Source organism: Eretmochelys imbricata, chromosome 1, assembly GCF_965152235.1.
Source record: "Eretmochelys imbricata isolate rEreImb1 chromosome 1, rEreImb1.hap1, whole genome shotgun sequence".
NCBI lineage: Eukaryota > Metazoa > Chordata > Testudines > Cheloniidae > Eretmochelys > Eretmochelys imbricata.
In genome coordinates, this window is record NC_135572.1 from 91,650,390 (window position 1) to 91,675,246 (window position 24,857).

The window sequence follows — 24,857 nt, forward strand, 5'->3', positions numbered from 1 at the left end:
CGTGACAATCACTATTAAACTTTTGCACCTTATTTCAAGTCTAAATTTATGTAACTTTAACTTCCAGGCATTTCACCTTGTTATACCTTTGTCTGATAGACTGAAGACATTATCAAATCTATTATCAAATTTCTGTTCCCCAAGTAGGTACTTAATGAATGTGATCAAGTCATCCCTTAACCTTCTTTTTGTTAGGCTTACTGTCCTTGAGTCTTCCCCAGGGCAGGTTTTCCAATACTTTCAAGATTCTCATGGCTTTCCTCTGAACACTATCCAATTTTTCAATGTCTTTGAACTGTAGACACCAAAACTGTACACAGTGTTACAGAAGAAACATGCCAACTCAGTGATGATTCCCATTTATAATTATATTTTTAGATTAATCAGTTAGCCCAACCAGTTTTTAATCCATTTAATGTGTGCCATGTTGATTATGTATATTTCTAGTTTAAATATCTTACAGAAATCTAAGTATATTGTATTAATACTATTACCTTTATCAATCAAATTTGTCATATCATAAAATATATCAAGTTAGTTTCATAGGGTCTATTTTCCACAAACCCATGTTGATTGGCATTAATTATACTACCATCCTTTAATTCTCTATTAAGTTCTGTATCGGTCATTGCATTGTTTTGCCCATGATCAATGTCATAATGACACGCCTGTCATTACCGAGGATGTCCTGTTTACTCTTTTTAAATATGGGCACAACATTAGCTTTCTTCCAGTCTTCTGAAATGTCCCCCATGTTCCAAGAGGTATTGAACATCAATATTAACAGTCCAGTGAGCTCCATGGACAGATCTCTTAAAACTCTTGGATAAAAGTTATCTCAATGGACCTGCTGATTTTAAAATGTCTGACTTCAGTAGCTGTTGTTTAACATCCTCCTGAGTTATTGTAGGAATCACATTCTTTTTCCCATATGCAGAAAATAAATATTTATTGAACCCTTCTATAATCTCTGCATTTTATTGGCAATTCTACCATTTACATCTAGCAATGGACCAATATAATTTTTAGGTTTCCTTCTGTACTTAACATTTTAAAAAATCCTCCTTATTGCCCTTAAGTTTGCTGATCATAGAGTTTGCCTAGTGTCCATTTGCTTCCCTTATCAATTTTCTACAATTTCTATCTTCTAATTTGTATTCATTTATGTCAACTGTCCCTTTTTTACATTTGCTATATTTTTATAAAAGTATATCTGCTTTCACTTCCCCTTTAAGCCAGGTTTTAACAGGTTTAGCCTTTTTTGTCAGTGAATGGATTTCTGGACCCATTAAAGTCAATGGGAGTTTTGCCACTATCTTCAATGGAGCTAGGATTTCACCCCTTTTGCAATTTTACTCTTTTCTCTGTTTCCTTGTATTTGAACATTATCTTAATGCAGTGATTTGTGGGTTTAGATTCCTATATTTTAGTGTTTAATTTTTGATTTAGGAGTTTTCCACTGAGATTGAATCAGTTCCCTTGGAAAGGATCCAGGACCTGATTCTGACATCAGGTACTAGTGTAAATCATGATTAACTACATTGAAATCAATAGAATTACACCAATGTAAAAGTGGTATAAGTGGCAGGGGAACTGGGTCTAGAGTCTTTCATTGAAGTGCTTGAGAAATCAATCCTCAATCAAAGGGCTATTGTTTTCTCATAGCTCATTCTTTATCACTTTAGACAAAGAAGAACAAAACAAAAATAGTTTGATTTAGAGTAAGTTTTCCTCTCTGATATTCAACTGTATTTCTCTAGGAGATTCTTTTTAACACTTTAACTAAAGATGAGTTGCTTAAAAAGAAAGAGGAAAGGAAGCCTGCTCTAGTTTGAGATATCACTGGATAATCCATTTCAAGATTATTTACATCTACACTTCTTCCATTTAAATATTTTAATAACGTTATTTGGAATGGGCTAAGATATATGGACCTGGCTTGACACGAAGATTATTCAAAATTAGGTGATGTGACAAGTCAGGTATGTTCTTTCTCTTTTAAATGTATGTAAATTTTAAGTTCATATCCTATTGAAATGATTGGATCTTACACAAGACCTTTCTTATTTCCAGTACGTTGATAGTAGGACTTATGCATTTGTTAACATAAAGCTGCCATAATTATATATCTGAGTTGATGTTCTTGCTTATGACAAGCACCCCCCGCTTAACATAGCCTTACAAAATTATGTTCTGCACCCAAGGAAAGATGTTTTATTGTTATTGTTGTTGTTGCAAATCAAATTCAGCTTCATCACATAGAATTGTGTAGAATATATTTTGCCTCACAAACTTTCAAGACAGTTTTGCAAATTTGTGTTCAATTGTTTATGTATAGGGCCTAACTACCACTTACACCAGACCTATGCATGTAAGACAAAAATATAATTCCTTATTATTTGCAAACTCATGAACATTTTCAACTTAAAAAGATAGTAAACTGTGTTAATTCATTATCCAAACCTGAAAGTGAGTTTTCTTTCTAGGAAAGTCATCCTTTCAGGAGATGGCTTCAATAGGACTACTTACAGATATGCTTAAAGTCAAACATGTATAAGTACTTTTCTGAATTGAAGCTTCACTGAGATTAATCGTGAATTATGCCTGAGTATGGTCATTGGAATATAGTCTTTTGTTTGAAAGATGGTTCAAAAAGTGTTGTTGGTTCTCTTTTTCTGAATAAAAAAAAACGAACAAACCATGAGCTCTTGTGTGTCGTTATCTAGTTTAAAAGTATCATCTCTGCTATGGGGGGAAATGTAACTTTCATATCCTCAACTGGTGTAAATGTACATCACCTGAGGATCTGGCCTGAGGATCTGGCCACGTAGTGAGTGGTACATCTGATTTAATCTCTGACACAACTGCCTATTTTTAGTTATGTTTGTGGTTATTTTTCCTGATGGTTCAGTATTTTCTATTCAGATGGTGTTTTGACACTGAAGTTTCCAGAGGAGAATTAGCTTTCTTGGTTGACGTTCATCTGCAAAAGACCGTGTATTGGGGATTAATTTATTAGAAAAATCATGCAGCTTCCCTGAAATGCTGATGTGCACTGGAGTCACAAGTCAAATGGAAGAGTGGAGAGGAGAAAGAGGGAGAGTTGCTACGATACTTCTAAATATGGGAGAAGCAATTTATGCAATCTGGACCATAATACCTGTAATAATATGGTAGCAATCAACAGACTAAGTGGCTGAACATGGTCAACAAAATGGGGTTTAGTTAGGTAATAACAAAGCTGCCACATTTTATATCATACTGGTTAATGACTCAGCACCTTTATCAACAGTTGTACAATTGTGTGGTATGGCTTTAACATTTAATTAAAAATACAAAATGCACATTAAGCAAATTAACATTTCAAATTACTCTTTTAATGGGTAGGGGGTGCAATTATTCTCTAGAAACTCAATTCAGCAAAGCACTGAAAGCACACACTTAACTCTAAGCACACACAAGTTGGCCCATTGAAGTTAACTGGGCTACTCACATACTTAAAGTTAGGTGTGTGTATAAGTACCTTCTACAAACTAGTTCCATATTCCACTTATTTGCCACTGCCACCTATGTCATCTCTATTGAGTCTAGATAATGTGGTTGAATTATTATTGCCCATAGCAACTTTAGCTATGGTTTCTCACCTTCTCTCCCTACCTTTCTTTTTTTTATTCAGCTCAACATTAGTAGTATCGTAATATACCCTCCAGAGCCCTAATCCTGGCCTAGTGCAGAGGGGAGGAGCTAGTGCAGAAGCCCTGCTAGTGCTCAGTTGGCAGTGATGGATCCTGTAATGCAGGGCTGAATCTGGTTCCTCTCTCCAGTGCAACATGGCAAATGGGGTCACAGCACCATTCTGTTATGCTGCATCATGACTGGGGTTGGGGGGGTGGGGGGGTAGTAAATTTCAGTGCATGGTATGGCACATGGGGCCACAATGTCCCAAAGACGGGAGCTGGGCCCAACCCCATGGGACAAAAGCCACCACTGCTGGATGAGTGAGGAGCTAGCTTGCTCCCCACTTCATCCTGCCTGAGGCCTTCTCTCTCCCCCAAGCCAGGAATAGGAATGTGGTGGCCAGGCTAGAGGGTCCTGCTGCAGGTGTTTGACAGCCCTTTGGCAGGGCAAGGAGGAGGTGAAAGCATCTGTATAGGAGGTGTGCAACCTGTTAATAGCGAGGCTACATCCGCTGCTGTGTTCAGTTCAATGACTTTTCCATTAAGCCTTGTCATAAACAGAGAACAGTGCATGTATAGTACATAGCTTTCACCTCCAGATCATATAAAGAGGTTATAGCCATGGGTTAAACTGCAGAGTTATGTGCTGGGTGCATTTACAATGCAATGTTGACCACCTAATCTGCTCTTGGCCCACTATCTAATCTTCCCTGGGACCTATTCTAATATTCCAAACTTCTGAGCACCATCTTTTTTAGAAAATCTATCTCCCAGAGGAAAGGTTTCCCTAAATATGGAATTTTCCTCTCTAGTGATAGCTGTCCAACTTTCAGGATGGTGAAAATTGAGTCCTGCTTGAGGAATAACTTTCCTCAATTTAAAAAAGTCACAGATTTGAAATCTGATATTCCATAATCTTGAAGGGCTAAAGCCAGGAGTTTTCTAGCAATGGAAAAAGGAGCTCTTCCCAATGGGACACATGGCACTCACGCTGAGCTTTGGACTTTCTCAAGTTATAGTTGCAATATTTATTATCAAAATATCTTATTTTTTATTTATTTATAGTCACAATATTTTTTGATATAGAAAACTCTATGTAGGTCATTTTTAGAGATTTTTATTGTTCTCCAACTACTGTTCAATTCATGGCTGCCGAGGCATGTGAATTTACAGATTGATGGATCAAAATAGGCCTAATAACATTTTTTTTTAAAAAGAAATTTCCAGAATATTACAACAAAGCAGTTTTTCTGTAACTTACGTTGGATCTACAGAATGTATGAGAGAATGGAATTGTAGCAAGACTTTATCAACACTTCTTTCAGTTGACTTGTTTTAGTCATGGCTTAGCAATTTATGAGTTATTCCCTAATTATATATTCACTTTTCCGTGACAAATTCTACATAATACTTTGGGTTCATAGTTTGTAAATGCCCAATACTCCTTAAAGATAAAGCAATTATTAGTAGGTATATTAGAAAACAAAAGCAAAAAGGATAGAGGATGAATATGAAAAAGAGGAAAATACACTATTAATAAAATACTTAATGACTTTGTAAATATATTGGTACATAGGGTGCATATAAAAGTTAGTCAAACCAATTTGAGTTCCTACTTGTAGTAAGGCAGCAGTGTTTGTAACCAACTTTAATGTATTTATGCTCATGTGAAGGATAGCTACTGGAGAAAAACTTAAATAATCTAGTTCCAGAGAGGACAAAGAAATGAGTCACCGTAGCCTCAGTGTTATGCTCAAGAAAATATAAGAACAGATTTGTGAAAACCTTTATAAAGAGAAAAATATTGTGTTAGAACTGACAAGTATAGTAAATAAAAAATATCAAAGACGAAGCCACAGTTTTGAAGTGAAACCAATTTAACTGAGCATGAACATATTTTCGGTTTTAGGAACAGTGCCAGTCAATGATATCTGTACAATTTTATCATGAATTTGAGAACATAGATCATTAGATTACTGTAGTGTTTCCCAAACTTGGGGTGCCGCTTGTTCAGGGAAAGCCCTTGGTGGGCCAGGCAGTTTGTTTACCTGCTGCGTTCACAGGTTCAGCCGATCGTGGCTCCCACTGACTGCAGTTTGCTGCTCCAGGCCAATGGGGGATGTGTAGAAGCGGTGGCCGGTACGTCCCTCGGCCCGTGCTGCTTCCCACAGCCCCTGTTGGCCTGCAGTGGGGAACCGCGGCCAGTGGGAGCCGTGATCGGCCGAACCTGAGGATGCGGCAGGTAAACAAACTGGCCAGGCCTGCCAGGGGGTTTCCCTGAACAAGCAGTGCCCCAAGTTTGGGAAACACTGAATTACTGTATTTCTAATGCATTGATATCTTCTTAAAAAAGCAGAGATCAACTTTTAGAATGCCTGATATAAAGTATTTCCACGTTATCTGCAGTAATGAAGTAATGCAGGACTTAATGTTGAATGATCAGATGTACAGACAACATTAAAAAAAAATAGCAGTGATCCTAAAACATAAATAAATAAATAATATCTAAAGGGTCCTCTGATGGTGTCACTAGAGTAGATATGGGGACAGAGTACGCAATGAGGATTGCTACAGGGATTGGTTCCTGGGTTAGCGTTTCTGTGGTGTGGTATGTAGTTGCTGGTGAGTATTTGCTTCAGGTTGGGGGGCTGTCTGTAAGCGATGACTGGCCTGCCTCCCAAGGTCTGTGAGAGTGAGGGATCGTTTTCCAGGATAGGCTGTAGATCGTTGATAATGTGCTAGAGAGGTTTTGGCTGGGAGCTGTATGTGATGGCCAGTGATGTTCTGTTATTTTCCTTGTTGGGCCTGTCCTGTAGTAGGTGAATTCTGTCTCGCTCTGTCAATCTGTTTCCTCACTTTCCCAGGTGGGCAGAGTCAGAGTCTGCTTGGCAACCAAGAGGGAGTGAGATGTACTTCCCTTAGAGCTCAGGAAAGGGGAGAAGTCATTTTGGAGCAGTCTGGAGCCAGCCACGTAAAGGGCAGGGTTAGCTGTGTGGGGAGTTGACGAGTTCCGGGTGTGAATGCAGGGTTCCCCCTGAGAAATGGCTCCTGGGGACCTAAAAGCAAAATTCCTCAGCTTGGCCCTTTCTCTCTCCAAGAAGACTCCTAGTTTGTAGGGTTTTGTTGGGAAAACTTCCCCCAGCCAGGCTGAGTTAGCCTTCTGTGAGATCAGTTACCACATGACACTACTGTCCTGGCTGCTAGGCCAGTGCTGCTGCCTGCTGTGAGTCTGTCTCAGTGCTGGGGTAGGAGATTAAAGATTTTAGTATAGTTTTGTAATCTGTACCTTATGCCCTGCACCCCTTTGTTGTGAGGGGAAATCCTGGCACCAGAAGCTGTCCGACTCCCTCATGGAGATGATGCTTGCCAGCAGTGATAATCAACCCCTCTGCAGAAACTGATGAGTCCAGAGCGATCTCTGAAGCTGAGGAGGATCCACTGCAGAGCTGTGAGTGCATCATCTTTTAGTTTGCTAGTCAGGGAAATTGTTTGGGAGAGACCCCTTACTCCTTGAGAGGTAATGGTTTGGGGATTTTATTACCTGCTGCCTAATAAATCAGCAGAGGGACTTAGCACCTTATCCCATATGTGAGTCTTTTGGACTATACTGAACCCAGTCAGTCACACTGCTAACTGCTGCACAGGAACTATCTTGGTTACAGGTCATCAAGGGCCCCAACAAAGTATGCATACCAACTGGACACTAATTTTGCTATATCAGGACACATGACTGGTGAAATTAATGGGTATTATTATAGGTATTATCAGGTATTATGTTTTTCACTGTTATTGTAAATGTATTTCCCATTTAATATAATTACTGTGTTGAATATATTGTATGTCTCCAATTATCTGGCAAGTAAGTGAGGGTTACCCTGTTATTAGAATATTCCTTCCAAGCTGCCCTTGTGATCCTACCAGGAAAGAGCAAAGGGGCTGGAGGAACCACCAAATAAATTAATATGCAAAGAAAAAAAAGTTACACCCTGCTGAGTGGGTGACAAAATTCAGAAGATCCCAGTCCCGTCCATCAAAACCCACAATTGATTGGCACTAAAAAAGGTAGCCAGGTTGATGGGGGTGTTATATATAAAATGAAGAAAATATTAGCTACCTTATTGTAGTGTTACAAAGTTTAGCTAATTAATTTGCGCAAGGTACATTTTCTCAGATCCTCAGATGTATTTAGGCACCTAACTGCCACTGATTTCAATGGGAGTTAAGCATCTAAATACCTTTGAAAATGTGGGCCCTAGAGATTATCAGTGATAAGGTTTTTTTGGAATAAAAAGTATTAATTATATTACGAATGCATTATTAATTATTATTATTAATTATTATTACTAATAAACTATTATAATGTCATTATGGCTTTAAAATCAGGGAAGGAGGATCTGCAGAAACAGAGTCATAGTAGCATTGCTGAGGAACATGTGCACAGACTATTGCTTAAGACTCCTTTTGAAGGCTAGAATCAAAATCTAATAAAAAAGAAAGTGTTATTTTCTTGAAATGTCCCTGTGATGGGGTGTCCGCCCCACACAGATGTAGAAGGGATTAACTGTTCCCTGCTCTACAGTGGAGCAGTGGAAGTGAGTCCACCCAGGGCCACAGAGAGGCTACAAGGGAAACAGCCAATGGTAGAGAGGCTGCAATGAACAGCCAATCAGAGCCCAGCAAGCTCGCATAAAAGGAGCTGCAGGGCAAGTGGGCAGCTGGGAGTTCAGGGAGTGAGGACTGTGTTCCTAGAAATCTCAAAGAGCTGGAGGACCTTGGACAAGGCAGCTGCTTGCAGGGACCAGGAGAAAGAGGGAGCTCCTGGCTGGCTGTTAAGACTGGACAGCTGAAGGCCCCAACCTGAGGGCAAAAAAGGTACTAAGTCCATGGAGGAGTGGTCCAGGGAATTGTAGCAGCATGGAGATAAGGTTACAGAGGAGCAGCAGTAGGCTGCTATCTACAGGGTTCCTGGATTGGGACCCAGAGTAGTGGGCGAGCCTGGGTCACTTCCTGCTCCCGCTTCTCCATCTCTCCAGAGGCTTCGTCCCCTCCCCACATTTTTCTGCTCCCACACCACCCCTTCCGTCCAAGTGTGCCCCACCCTTACCCTGCCTTTTCATGACCCAGTTCTTCCCCCTCCTTCCAGTGCCTCCAACTCACAACTGAACAGCTGATTGGTGATGGGCAGGAGGCGCTTGAGCCGGGGTGGGGAAGGGGGGGAAGAGAAGGAGCTGATCAGCAGGGCCTGCCAAACAGCTGATGGGCGGGGCCTGCCGATTACCTGACTGGTGGGTGGCTGCTCCTGGGTGCTGAGCACCCACTATTTATTTTCTGTGGGTGCTCAGGCCTGGAGCAGCCAGGAAGTTGGCACCTATGGAATAGGCAGTGTCAAGGGCTGGATAGGAACAGAGGAACGATTTGAAGGGTTTCAGGGATTGGGTTGCATCTATTGTTATCCTGTCTCGTGAAGGAAAGGCTGGCTTTGAACTAGTGTGGCTGCAGGGCTGGCAGTGTCAGGGAGATGACACTCAGCTACCCATAAAAGACTCCCTCTCACTGGAGGCAAGAGGTAACAAGGTGATTCACAGTCCAAGAACCATCACATATACTGAATGTATTTAAATGAGTCGTTATGATGAGTAGAATTAAAGTAATTGTCTTATATAATTAGGAACCAGGGAACAAAAATATTAAGCACCTGAGAGCAGAAAAGAGCCCGTACATGCCAAAATATAGAGGAAGAAGCCAACTTTCTTTTGGATTATGTAGTAAATATATGTCAGATCATTTGACAGCACTTGGCAACTTTCCACTAGTTTGCCAGAACCAGGAAAAAGTTGGCTTCATTACACATTACAGAAGAATTATTCAGACTCCAATATAAGATTCTGGCACCATTTTCAATCTGTAGAATATCTTACTCTGCCCAAATCAACGCTCTTAGTACCACTACACAGTGGCATGATATACAAATGAAGGCCTGGTCTACACTAGAAAATTAAGTCAGTTTAACTATATCAGTCAGAGGTGTGAAAAATCCCTCTATAGACAGTGCTAGGTCAATGGAAGAATTCTTCAGTCAATCTAGCTATTAAGGCAGCATAGGTAGTGTCTATAATGAAGCACTACAATGGTTCTGCTCTAGCATTTTAAGTGTTGCCATACCCAAAAACTACCAAAAAAAAAGTTGCTATCTAGAATGAAACTTCGGGTGTATTGTCAATGTGTCTAGCTAAACCTCAAAGGTTGAATCCTTCAAAAATAAAATCCTGGTCCATTTACATCCTGCAGGAGGCACATTAAGGATTTTATGTTCTCTCTTGATAAAAAGGCACTGTGTCTGATACAGCAAAGAAGTCATTCCAAGAAAATTCTTCCTTCTTTCAACAATAACATTGCCTGGGTCAATCTGCCTTCATACGTTTCAATGTAAGCATAGTTTGTGAGGGGATTTGCCTTGGGTTCTCAATATTTTTGCATATACGGAAGAACCCCTATTTTGTGAACTAATTGGAGATTGAGGAGTTAAAATTGAACATCTCAAAATTACAATAGGTACGGTGCAAAAGTTGCACTATGGTGCACTGCATCACTTTCTTCTTGTTGTTCAAGCCATGACAAAACAATTTGCAGTTCACTGAAGGCTTTGCAATGCAAAGGGAGGTTGTCTTGTTCTTCATCAACACCACTTTCATTATGCAATTCCCCACCCTTCACCTCTGCAATTGGGAAAAATGGTTAATATAACTTGTTGTTTGTAAGATTGGTGCTCATAAAATTGAGCTTTGTTGTACAGCCAGATGAGTATTCTGCTATTTGGTAAGCCACATTGTTAACTACTTATTTAGACCATTTTTTCCAAAAAAGTTTTGAAGGGTATAACTATATATGGGCACCAGTGCCATTTTTGTTTAACTACCTCCCTTGCAGGTTGTGCCTGCAAGGGAGGTAGCTAAAAGTCAAAACGCTATTGACTGTATCCAGAAATATTTTGATCCATAAAATTGAAAGCCAGGGTGAGGACATTTTAATAACCTGTCCTCTTATGTACAGTCCACCACACAGGTACAAATATTGCATAATGCTTATTATTCTGTGTAACTTACACATGAGGTACAGTTCTTTTCAGAAGAAGGCTCCCAAACACTTAAGGTTTAATGGAATAGCTTAAAGAAAAAGATTAATAGCTTTGTCCATCACCCAGCAGAATAGTAAAAGAATAAGGCTCAACTGTAGCACACAAACCAACTGGAGTAGTTCAGATTCCCGACAGGCTCCAAGCTAACATTTTATGGACATCAATAACAATACTTCTCATTAATATAATGTTTTTCATCTGAGGATCTTAACTTTTCCACAAATATTACTGAAATTAAGCCTGGCAGCACCCCTGGGAGGTATGCAAATGCTGTTGTCTCATTTCATAATGTTTTTTACATGCAAAGTCCTTTTAAGTCACAAACACTTTTTGCTTTGGAATTATAGTAAATTTACACCAAATGGTTAAAAATGAAAAAAATGAAACTAAACACTTTGTAATTATTGAAGGAAAACATTTTTTTTTACCCAAACTACATTTTATTCAAATTTTCAATGTCAACTTTTCACCCCAAATTGGGAAGGCAGAACTTTTTATATCAAATTTTCAAAGGACAGGAAAAGTCTTTCTTGCCCACCTCTAGTTTCTCACTGATCTACAGTACAATTCTCCTTTCCTAACGTTATTGGTATCTTTGACTTATCCAGGAAGATATTACATCACAAACACTACAGGCCTGATACAGCTTTCAGTGAAGTAAATGATAAAAAGCTCACTGATTTTCATATGGTCAGGGTCTGCATGATTTTGATATTAACAGTTCTGAATATTAAAAAATACCAATGATGTCATTTTTAAAGAAAGTGCTGGTGTGGACAGATATTAATTGGTATTGTTATAAAAATACAAACCAAACCATCAAGTATTCAAGGGAAAGCAGAAGATTATAAATAAGTGAAACTTGATCGTTTTTTTAGGTGTTTTCAATTTTGGGGTGGGAAGGTATACTACAGTGTCTGTACCTCGTGCAGCATGCCAAGTCTTGGATAACTTTCCATGCAGCCAACACACAGCATCGCTGATCCATATCAGGCTACAGTTCCCAGTTGTCAAGAGTTCCAAAAAGAAGCGGTGGACTTCTGAAAGGCTGACCAGGAACAAAACTGGGAAGCACTGAAGAAGAGTGTGGTGACAATACCAGCCTGGCGTAACTCTGTAAATAAGACCTACCGGCACTTCTGTGGTGCTATCTACAAAGCAGCCTGCAGAGCCATCCCACACAGTTGCCACCCGGTCTACATCCCCTCTCTTGATGAGGAGAGCACTGCCTTGCTCGAGCAGTATGAGGCATCTGGTGACTCAGATGTCACTGACTATCTGATCGAATCATTGGACACTGCTTGCCAAGCCAGATAGGAGGAGGCGTCCGAAGGGATGAGATTTACCCACTCCAGCCGCAAATGTTGGAGTCTGCTCCAACGCCTTGGAGCAGCTCAGCAGTCACCTGCACTCTGCCAATCCTCAGTGACACCCAACCAGGTAGCTGGACACCTACTTAAAGTGGCCAGAGCACCTTTGGAGAAACAGATGTGAAGACAAGTGAGGAACGAACGGCGTATGTTTAAACATGTACACCAGATCAGAAGCTGCCCAGAACCATTCAGGGTAACAGAGCTGGAACAGACACAAATGTACAGCATCAAATGTGGAACAGCTGCGGGCTATGACAACGTATCTCCAGAATTCCTGAAAAATGTTGGCCCCCGTGTTTGGCTTTGGCTTGTGAAATTCTTCACCAGGGTCATCAGTGAAGGTAGGCTACCAAAGATATGGCACACCACAAGAGTCATTGGCCTCCTAAAACCTGGAAAGCACCCAAGTCAAGCATCAAGCTACAGTCCCATATCATTACTGTCGGTGTGCTTCAAGGCACTGGAGCACTTGGTCCTACAGTGCATATCATCCGACGTGGAGAGAATTTTCAGCCCTTACCAAGCTGGCTTTTGCCGAGGCCATAGCACATGTGACCGAATACTCACACTGACCACATTTGTTGAAAATGGCTTTCGGAGAAACCTGAAAACAGGCACAGTTTTCATCAATCTAACAGTGGCGTACAATATGGTATGGCACACTGGCCTGCTTGTGAAGGTATCATGGGTCCTGCTACCTTGGGTCACAGGTATCATTGAACTGTTCCTCTGTGATAGGCAGTTCAGAGTCCATATGCGGGAGAAGACAAGTGCTTGGAGACGACAGAGCAATGGGTTACCCCAGGACTCTGTCCTTTCTTCAACCCTGTTCAACCTTTACATTAATGACCTGCCAACAACGGAGTCATGAAAGTTCATTTACGCAGATGACATCTGTTTCAGTATCCGGGCCTGGATGTTTCATGAGCTTGATGCCACTTTAAACTGGGACATGATAAAGTTAGCTGACTACTGTAAGACTTGGCACCTCCAGCCAAGCATCATAAAAACGGTCTCCAGTTTGTTCTATCTTCATAATGCGAGTGCAACCCGAGAACTGAATGTTTATCTGAATGGTAAGAACGTGAAGAATGAAGTAGAACTGGTCTATCTAGGTGTGACCTTAGACCGCACACTGAGTTACCATGCCCACCTGAAGAAGACAGCAGCTAAAGTTAAGACGCACAACAATCTTAGCAAACTGGCAGGTTCATCATAGGGTGCTCATGCTCCAACTTTGCGGATGCCAGCTCTTGCCACCTCATATTCGGTCGTGGAGTACTGCATACCAGTTTGGAGTCGATCGTCACACATCAAACTGGTGGATATGCAGTTACATGCCGCCATGCATATAATCTCCAGTGTCTGACTCCACTCCTATGGCTTCCAGTTCTGAACAATATTGCTCCTCCTCATATCAGACAAGAGGTTGCCACTGGCAAGTTACTGGACAAGGTATGCACCAATTCAAACCTGCCACTGCAAAATGACCTGTTTAAACCACCAGCTGCACGTTTTGTGGTCACGTCGCCCATTATGGTCTTATCTGCCACGCCAGGATGTTAGGGTGGAAACACTCTGGTGAGAGGAATGGATATCTGCTATAATCCCCAACTAGTCCCTCATTGCCAACCTCACAATTTGCCCACCTGAGCTTAGGGTCTCTGCCTCGTTGCTAATGGTCCCTGTTGAACAGGTTCCGGACTGGGCAAGGTCTCTGTACAGCCAACGAGTATCGATGGGGCCTTCGTGACAGCCCTTTGTGCAGCTGCAACTCCACACAGACAATGATGCACATTGTTGATGAAAGCCTGCTGACTAGGTTCCGTGGTGGCCTAGAAGAACTGCATCACACCACTGAAGATGCCATCGCTTAGCTAGACGACTATGCACACATTAAATAAATTAATGCACCTCATTCCCCAGACCTGGATTCATGTGATTACATCAGAATCTCAAATTTGATTTTAAAAAAATCTATTTCTTGCCCTCATGTTTGCAGAGAAAAGCTTGAAAATATGAAGCAAGTGAATATGAGGTAGTTAAACTGAAACAACAGTTTTGAGAGGTGTGAACTGCTCCAAAATAGGGTATTAGCTCCAGGACCTACTGATCTCAGGAGTCCTGCACTGCCCCAATGGAGGGTTTTGTGTGTGGCAGGAGGAGAAGAATGCAGCAGATCTAGTCCGTCCATCCATGAGGATACATCCCAGGTGCTGGGAAAATATTAGGAGGTCCTGCTACCACTCCTGAGGAGGAAAAGGAAGTTCCAGATTAGTATCCCAACACTCTGGAATGGAAGGAGGGCTTCTGTATCTTCAGTTCTCAGCAGGGGGAGGGCAGTTATTCAGAGACAGGGCACCAAGGGTGGAGCTCTGAGTCATTCCCTAAAACATCAGATTGTCTTTATCCAGACCTGATCTTACATAGCTCCACATCTAAAAAGGACCTTCAGACTCAATGTAATTAAGAATGTGATGAGGACAGGGTAAAACAAATCACATGTAGTTATTGAAACAAGAGATGCCAAGTTTCTTTTGCAGAGAAAATATCAGTGTGGGAATCAATATAAATTCTCCAGTCCACAAAAACTATCTTGGGATACTATTAAAACACAGCTATCAAGAACCAGACAGTAAAGAAATAGTGGATTGTTTCTGAAATTATTTTTGATAATCATTGATTGCTCTTGAAATGCTCAGTGAGTTCCTTTGATAGGTTTTTTTTTCTTTTTTGCAACAAAGCTTTTTATGTACTTGTTTAGATAATAAAACTAAAAGAGAAAAATGTGCTTCCATTATTTAATAAAAATACCTTACTAAAGAGCTCCATTTAGAACATTTTACTCTTGGCAATGCACTGCTTTCATTTTAATCTATGAGAATGGCACATGTGCATCTGAGGGCAGATTTTAACCCACAGGAGAGAATTTTTCAGCAGTTAAGCTCAGAAATTTAAAGCTTTGGGTTGCCAATTGAAACTAGGTTCTTGAAAACAAATAATAGGAGAGATGGATGAAACTTTGGAAAAAGAGAGGCAAATGAATGGTTACTGAAGGCAGAACATGAGAGTCATCTGGGCTAATTCAAAAGCTAGTGGAAGTCAATGAAAAGTTCAGGCTCACAGAGCAGAGAAATGAGCAAATAAGAGGATTTTAGAAGCAGAGAGAGACATTCTGGAAGTGGAGAGAAAAAATAGCCTTTCACAGAGGATGTTCCGAAAATCAAGGTCACAGAGCTTCACTGTCGGATCCATAGATTTTAATTCAAGAAGGGACCATTATAACTATCTAGTTTGGTATCTTCCTGGATCTGGCCCAATAACTAGTGGTTGAACTTGAACGTATGTTTCATAAAAATGTCCAATCACGATTTAAAAAGTCCAAGAGATGGAGAATTTATCACATCCCTTGGTAATCTGTTCCAATGTTAATTGCTGTCAGTGTTTAAATTTTTTCATCTTGTTTCCAGTTTTAACTTCATTGACTTTAGCTTACAGCCATTGGGTCTTGTTATGCATTTGTCTGCTAATTTAAAGAGCCCCATAGCATCAAATATTATCTCCCTTTGTAGGTACTTTTAGAAAAATCTCCTTGTACTTCTCATCAACAAACTAAGTAAAGTAAGCATCTATTGTCTTTCATTGTAAGGTGTTTTCCAAAGCACATATATTCTTATAGTTCTTCTGTAAACATTCTCCAATTTTTCAGGTGTCCTTTTTAATATAAGGACACCTGAACTGGACATAGTATTCCAACAGAGGTTTCATTGGTGCCATATACAGTTTCAATATCACTTCCTCATTCCTGCACAATATTCCCCTGTTTATACATCTAAGGATCACATTAGCCATTTGTCACAGCATTACACTGGAAATTTATGTTCAGCTGATTGACAATAACCTCAAGAACTATTCAGAGTCACTACTTACCATAATATAGTCCTCCATCCTGTAAACAAACCCATGGATATTTTTCTGCCACAGTGAGACAGACTAGATTTATTTTTAATGAATTTAATAAAATCAATTACAATAATACATATTATCTTATAGTTAGCAATGAGAAAAAAATAGTCTATTCCTTCTAGATTATCAGAGTTTGCTTTAAACAAAATACTAATCCTTGAAATCATTTCAAGTCTTTCCCATGCCATCCTCTTTTTTGTCCATTTTCAAAGCCCCTAAGTATCCAAAACTCCTAACCATCTTATCCAACTACTGTTGAAAAACCACACCCCAAAACCAGAAAAATAACATGGAAGAGAAAATACATATTTGATCATAAAGAGGGATAATAAATTCCTATATTTAAAGCTTAAGTCTGTCACTAACTGATGGGGATACACATATTTTTCCTATGGGTAAATTATCCCATAGCTGTCTACTATGTGATTTGTAAAAGTAACATATAACTGGTACTGGCCACAATCAGAGCCTGTATACTGAGGTAGATGGCTCACTAGTTTGACAGCAATTCCTATCTTCCAGAGAAAACAGTATGTATGAGCTAATTAGTATTCCAGTTTATAAACTGATGTGCCAAAAATCTAAGAAGAAATAGGGGTAAGTTAATAAGAGTCCCCCTGAGACTCCACCAGTGATCAGGCATTGTGCTGTTTGAAGTAGCCCAGCAAATTAGAAACAGAGTCAGTGTCCCAAAACAGGAAAGCTTTCTCTTCATGGGGGCCATGAATTTAGCAGGGGATAGCACAGCTACCATTATATTGTCATGCTGAAAAGCTTCAAGTGTTGTGAGCTTTTTCCTCCTCTTCTGGGTAACTGGACGGAGACCAAGGTCATATTTTTTCTCCCAGTCCTTAAAATGTCTCCCTCTGCTTTTATCTCTTCAATCAGAATATTCCCATCTGCATTTTTCTGCTTTGACATAACTGGAATTCTTCAGCAGTAGTCTGTATCTAGAAAATCATTTTGAAAGTCCAGCCCCAAATCAGTGGGCATTTTTTGTTCCACAAAATCAACTATTTCTTTGCTAAAAACTTCACTTGACATATTTGCTCTTGACCAGGTTTCAGTTGCTCAAGTCTGAAACAGTTGCTTGCAGAAAACATCTGCAGTTCCAGGCAGGGTCTGCCTTAGGAAAAATGGCGCTCTGGGCGAACCTGTATTTTGGCACCCCTGGCATAACAGTTGCCAACTTTCACACGTAAAATAAGCACCCCGACTTTCACAATAAGCCAAAAATCAAGTTAATCCCATTTCAAAATAAGGCCAGAACAAGCCAAACCCTAAGAACTCCAACACTCTATGTGACTAGATCCCCCTGGTGGGCCATCTGGGACTGTGGTGGGCCTGCTGTGCACCCCTGACTCTCTCCCCTCTTGCCCATGGTTACTGGGAGCTGACGAAAAAAAAACCAAACAACAAGCTGCAACAAGCAGCAAGTTACATGCCAAACAAAAAACAAGCTACAAGCCAAAACTAGCCAACAAGCAATTCACAAGCCAATTAAGCCAAAACCAAGCCCAATTTCTGCATTTTTTTTGTGGGTTTGGCATGTCTGGCCCCAGGCCCTCACTGCCTCCCTGGCCTCCCCATACATCCCTTCTGTCTCCTGCTGCCTTCCCCACATTTTGCCTGGGCCCTGATGCCTCCCCTGCCCCTCCCCCGCCCCCCATTGGCCTGAGTTTCTTTCCATAGCCTCTCATCCCAGGCATGCCCTGCTCCTTGCCTCTTGACCAAGACACCCTCCCTGACCACGGTGCCCCCTGATCTCTGGAAGATTGGCATTGCTCCTGTTTTTCAACCCCAGATTAAACAATTCTCCATACCTTCTATTTTATTATCTAAATCACAGATTTTGATCCCTGTAAACCTCACATTTTGTTCCACTGATGTCAAAAGTCTTACATGTTGTACCACTTTGCTTTAAAGTTTCCATTAACTCATGTATCTCCCATGTGTTAGGCCCTAGTTTGTGCAGCAGGAGAGGGTAATTCAGCCCTCTTTCTGCTGTGATCTCTGTTCACTTTTTTTCAAAGGGTTTTCATCTTTTCCTTTTTTCCTTTCCCAGGCTGTCACCTACTATTAAATTCTATAGGCTCATACAGTAATTTTTATAGGACTCTGCTACATGTCTACAGAACACAACTGATTTCAGCTGTACTAAATTTAAGCAGACTCTCATTTTACATCTTTGCCAAATTCTTTTCTTTTCTTAAGTCCTCATTGATCTCAAAATGAAACTGACAGAATTTGATTTCCCCCAAACAGAATGTAGACCTTTGATTCTGGAGTCAACATGCTGCCCCCCACCCCCACCCCATGCTCCTGTAGTGCTACAAAGAGATTCAGGCAGGTGGATCCCCATTGACTTCAAAGAGTTACTGTGCAGACTCAAGAGATCTAGTTGCAGATCAGCATACTGTCATTGAAATGAATGGAGCTACGCCAGCCAACACAAGTGAGAATGTAGTCTGCTGAATCTACTCCTAAGGGCCATTCCCTAAAATGTGTATGTTCAGCAGTGTATTTAGATTATTCATATCGTAATTCACTGGTGCACAACTTCATAAATATGTAAGACCATCTCACGTTAGGCAATAGTTAAAAGCTAAATTCATCTGTATCTGCAATATTTCTGTTTGTGTATTTGTCCACAGAGATAACAATAATCAGCATTCCCATGAAACAATGCTCTTGAACTACAAATTTTAATGGGTGTGAAAAGAAACTGGTGAATAATGCCTAAAAGAGTGTCCAAATACAGCCAAATCTTTTCACAGAGAACTTATTTTTAGGTTCATTGTGGTGGTCATGGACGTGCTGTCATATGAATTGAGATAATGTCAGTTTCAATGTGAACATAGAGCATGCGTGCAAAACGTTTACAGTGCAGCCATGTACAGGCACAAGTCAATTTGCAATGATTCATTGCTGAGGGTTTTGTGTTTTTTTAACTCATTGCTGAGTGTGGGGTTTTTTTTTATTTTATTTTATGTCCTGAACTCAGTCCCACCACCAAACTGTAATTTCCCAAACTACGTCTGGAGTCTGGCTGATTTAGGAACAGCACTGATGAGCTACCTGAAAGCAAGTCCCATCCCACACCTGCTGATTAGAAACAAGTAACCTCAGCCTATGAACTCTTGTTCATGTGACTAATAGAATCACAATGAATGCAATGGCCTTATTTATGTAAGTAAGTGTTTGCAGTAAGGATCCCCAAATGGCTATGGTTCTGGGTACAAAGATGATGCTAAAGGAGGATTTAATGAAGAGAGATGCAATATGAGAGGATGGTGGTGGGTTAGACAGGACATAAAGGCACATATCCAGGGAGGATGTAGACTCTTTTCTCCTTGGTAGGAAAACATGTGCTGTAAAAGCTCTCATGAGGAAAATAAAAACAAAATAAATGAAAATGAAAATAAAAATAAAGAAGCTAAAGATGTTTAAAGAAAAGGAGTACTTGTGGCACCTTAGAGACTAACAAATTTATTTGAGCATAAGCTTTCGTGAGCTACAGCTCACTTACATCCAATGAAGTGAGCTGTAGCTCACGAAAGCTCATGCTCAAATAAATGTGTTAGTCTCTAAGGTGCCACAAGTACTCCTTTTCTTTTTATGAATACAGACTAACACAGCTGCTACTCTAAAGATGTTTAGAGATTAATCACAAAACATTGAATATGTTGATGGTTATCTGTCCTGCCATCAAAACAAAGGACAGATATTTTGAAATATTTTAAGGTAGTCAACAGTGCTTTGGAGTACAAGTTGGTCATTTGAATGGCTAACCTTTTCTAAGAAGATTGTTTTTAAATTATATTCATGTCACAGCTTTGTATGACTGAACTGTTTTCTCTGAAGTGGCTGGGTGGCTTTAAAAACACGTGAAATGGCTTGCCTTAGATATTGCCGTCTTTTTTTAGTTAAGTGGTACAAATTAATAATTCCTTTTTGTGAGGTAAAGCCTCATTGCAATGCTGTTCCTGTGACTGGAGTAAGTCACAGTTCTGCACCCTGAGTGCAGACATTTGCAGTTCATCAGGGCTGTGCCAATTGTGGGAAATGCTCACTTCACTAGTCAGGGTGTGTCTTTGATGAGTCTGGAGATGATGGGGAAATGCCCTTTGCCTCCTGGGAAGAGTTGGAAGGGGGATCCCAAGCGAGAGCAGCTGGGGCATTGCTATGTGTGATTCCTCTGGTTCCCCCTTCCTCTCCCTTCAGTATGTGCTTATGGAGGAGGAGGAGGAGGAGGTGATTGTTGCTTCTTTCTTGTTCCCTCCCTGTTTCCCTCTCCACATGCTGCTAGGAAGGTTCAGCCAGGGTATCTCACATGGTGGGAGGGGCTCCATTACCTGGATACCCACTCCTGCTGCCATTGGACTGTGGGGCCATGATCAGGGCACATTGCCTGGGTGGCTATAGCTTGCTCTTGCTGCTGAGTGGTCATTTGGGGCTCTGTTCCAGTCTGATTTTTACCCACCCTTATCTAGTATGTCTGTTATTATACTGATGGAGCAAGTTTGAATGCCAAAGTTTGTTTGGGTCTGGAAGGATTTTTTTCCCCATGTGGCAAAATTGGCAAACTTCTGTGTGGGTTTTTTCACTATACTAAACAGGTATTTAATCTGTACTGTTTACAAGGACAAAACTCCATGTAGCAAACATGGAAATAAAATGGGCTGTATGGAAATTGCTTTGCTAAAACCTAATTAAAAGGTTTTGTGATACAGGTGGACATTTTGGTTCAGATCCTCAGCTGGTGTATGCCGATATGGCTCCATTAGCATCACGAGATCGACACCAGTGTCCAATCTACAACGGATGGAGATATGTCCTTTCTGTTACAAAGCAGAGGTAAATACACATTTATTAAAACACACAGTTTAGACCATTCCCTTTCGGTAATCATCTAAATCTAGAAATAGGTGTAAGGAAAATAAAACTAATTTAAAAACATGAGTCAAAGAGTGTAAATGGTAATTAATGCTGACTCAGCAGTAATAACTTTAAGTAGCTTTTCCTGTAGCTTGTTTACAGCTTTATTGGAGAGTATTTGTTAACCTCACCACTGGCTTTGCCCACTTTTGGGTCATGCAGATGTTTTGCAGTTGGAAACAATTTCCCCCTGTTTTTTTCTGCAAATATGTTCTCCTAGATCTCTGTGCAGTGTAGTGGGAGAGGAGAATAAAGGCCAGAGTCTTTCATTATTTCAGGGTCTAAATCTATTGGACCATATGGTCCCTACTGAAGTGGAGAGCATATTTTAGTAAACTGCTGTGAGATGGCACCACAGTCTGAATGATGGTATCTCAACTTTGATGCACACTGAACCAAATGTCTGGGGTAATATTAAAGGAATCACCTAAGAGAGACTGAATAAGTGAAGAGACTCTGATGCTGGTTATTTTTAGGTCAGTCTAGAGACTATAAAGATCAATTTGCTTGTGTATTAGTATAGATAAAAGTAATTTTTCAAATGTATTACGGTATATATGGTGTTTAACTTCATGAAAACTAATGGGATGGTGTGTGCATTGTTTTTATTTATCCATGTCCTGTTACATTTACATTGTAAATGCCCCATAACTAAAAAAACTCAGACAATAAAGAATCCTGGTGAAATGCAAATTAAGAACTTTAACAGAAAAGTGCTAATTTCAAAGTAAGTGGCCATTGTGTGTGATGACCGGAGGTCAAAGACTCAAAGCGCATCTGTCACTCATTGTCATCAAAGGAAAAGCCCACCTGGTAGAGAGACTGTCAGCTTTCTTTTTTGTCAGAAGAAGCTCTATGTATGGATGCACGGAAAGATCCTTCTGGCCTGTTTGGACCCTTACAGGGAAGTGTACCAGAATCAAAACAGAGACCCCAGAGACAATCTAGGTTCCCTGAAAAGACTTTTGGGAAACTGGAAGCTCTTACATCACTGCCACCATTTGGAATTACAAACTGTTAATATATTTTACCTACAGTGTATATATATACTGTTAATAACATCTGTTAATATATTTTACCTGCTTTAACCTCTTAATAACTCTCATTTCCTTTTCTTAGCTAATAAACCTTCAGTTAGTTTAGTATAGAATTGACTGCTAGCATTGTCTTTGATGTAAGATGTGACCAATTGATCTGGGATAGGTGACTGGTCTCTTGTGACATGGAGCACCCTGATGTGGTGTGATTTTTGGTTTACTTGACCTTTTATCATAAAGTTAAGTCTGTCTGGGTGGCAAGATAGTCTGGAGAGTCTAAGAGGACTGTCAGTGACTCCATGGCAAGAGTGGTATAGTGATCCAGGAGTTCACTTGTGTTACTGGTTGGGTGAAATCTAATTACAGAACACACCACCAGTGTGGGGTATCTACCTTGTTTTCTGACAGTGTGCCCTGAGGTAGGCACACACAGTGTTGAGCCACTCCAGGCACCGTGGCAGAGACATCTGACTGACTGGACATTCCTAAAGTAGGGAGTGGTTTTGAGCTTATAAATAAGAAGACTGCAGTGGGGTCTCTTTCCCTCTCTTATCTGCCATCCAGATGCTTTGTGATGCAACATAACATTCCATATGATCTGCATATCATTATGGATTTGCATACACTGGGAAAATGAACTGAACATTACAAATTGGGTGAGTGTATGTACAACAAGAAGGCTCAAAATTCCCTATGACTCCTCACTTAATAGTTGACGGTCTAAGGGTACGTTTATGTTTGAGCTGGGAGGTGTGATTCCCAACTCACATGAATATACCCATTCTAGCTCTGCTCCAGATAAGGTGCTAAAAATATCTCTGATGCATAGGGGGGCGCTCTGGCTAGCTGCCTGTGTACAAACCCACCTGGGCCCCCTGGATACATACTCAAGATGCAAACCCAAGACAACACCCATGCTTCCCCAGCTACTCTGCTATTTTTTTTTTTTTGCATGCTAGCTGCAGAAGAGCTAGTATGGATACATTCAAACAAGCTGTGAATAACCCCTCCCAGTTCAAATCTATCTGTACCGCCAGTGTGTCATCCCATAGGTCAGGTTGCCTCTCTTTTCAAATTACCAAATTTTGATAAATATTAATAAAAGGGCTGAGTCCTACAAGCCTTACTTCAATAGAACTATTTGCATGAGTAATGGTGGCAGGACTAGTGCAAAATGTATGCACTGGAATGTATTTACAATTTGATTAACGAGACTCCTTCTCCTTTGTTTCTGAAGATTGTTTTTATTTTTATTGTGGATATGCTGTTTTGCTACTTCTCTGTTATGGACAACATTTCTGTAATTTTAGCAACTAAGATCTGAAGTTCAATCTTACTCCATTGAAGTCATTTTTATTTTTTTCTATTGACTTCCATGAATGTTGTATCAGGCCTTAAATGATGAATGCTCTGCTACATGCAATTATTGTCTCATAGCTTCCCCCTAAGAGCTAAAAACTTACATATTTGTAACTTCTGTATTCTCTCCTGTTGTATTTACCTCTGGATTTTGAGACACATCTGAGAAGGTGCTGCATTATGACACAGATGATCAAAATGTTTTCTCCTAAATGCATTTTGAAAAATTACTATTTTTGCTTCATTTCTGATGCACTAGTGTGATTTATTTTTCATGTAAAAATTTTCAGTGCACTAACAAATCTGAGATACTTTCAATATGCTGTCTACTTTATTTTGTGTTGCCTGTGTTCTCTGTACTTCTATGTCTTCTACAGGCAGTAGAGTCATGCCATGACAAAGAGATATCTAACTTTCAGTGAAATATAGTGAATGTTTAAAACTACTCCGTGGTAGAAAAATAGCTGTTTAGACATTTCAGTATGCTTCTTGGCAAAATAACTTTTTTAAAGGAACTTTTGAAAAATGTTCAGCTTTTACAATTCCTTAGAGGCTGAACAATCAACTACATATAAAACACTTTTCAGCTCCTAGGAAGAAAATTGCTTTAAAATATATTAAATGTTTATCTTTGTTTGTCAGAGTTAATAATATTTTAGGGATATGCAAAAATAGCTTTTCCACAATTTTTGATCCCCATCAGTATTTTGTAATGGATTTTCGTTTCACATTTTTGATGTGGTGTTTACAAAGTGAGACAGGCAAATAGCATTTTTTCCCAAGTTTTGTCAATGCACTTCACTGTTATCAGAATTCAGTCTAGTGTGACCCCAGATGGTTATTGTTCTCAAGGAGTGATATCTGAAGTTTTACAGGGTTTGACAGTGTTTCAGATGGAAGACACGTGTCTTGGAAGGGTTGGCATTCAGGAGCCATGTGCAATAATATTCTCCAAGGACACGCAGGGAGCCATTTAGAATGTGCTCAAATCCTTCTGACTGCATGGCAATGAAAAATCTTTGGCATAAATGATTCTTTGCACATTGGGAAATTCTGGTTGGTCATTTGTGTAGGCATTAAGCAACAAGGGTGCTAGTGCTGATCCTTGGGGAAACATATTCCATGGAATCTCTCATCAACATTTCTGAACATTCATCTTGACAAAGAAACATTGATTCTAGAGCAGGGAGATCTGGGCATCTTGATGTTTCTCAGAATTCTTGCTAGTTTCACTAGGAGTGCATGACAGTTGTCAGTGTCATAAGTGTCAACAGCCCCTGACATCCAAAGAGTACACCAAGAAGCTTAAAAAAATGGAACCCCAGGAACTGTGTACTCCAAAAACTGGCGAATTTAAAATGGGGAGCAAACC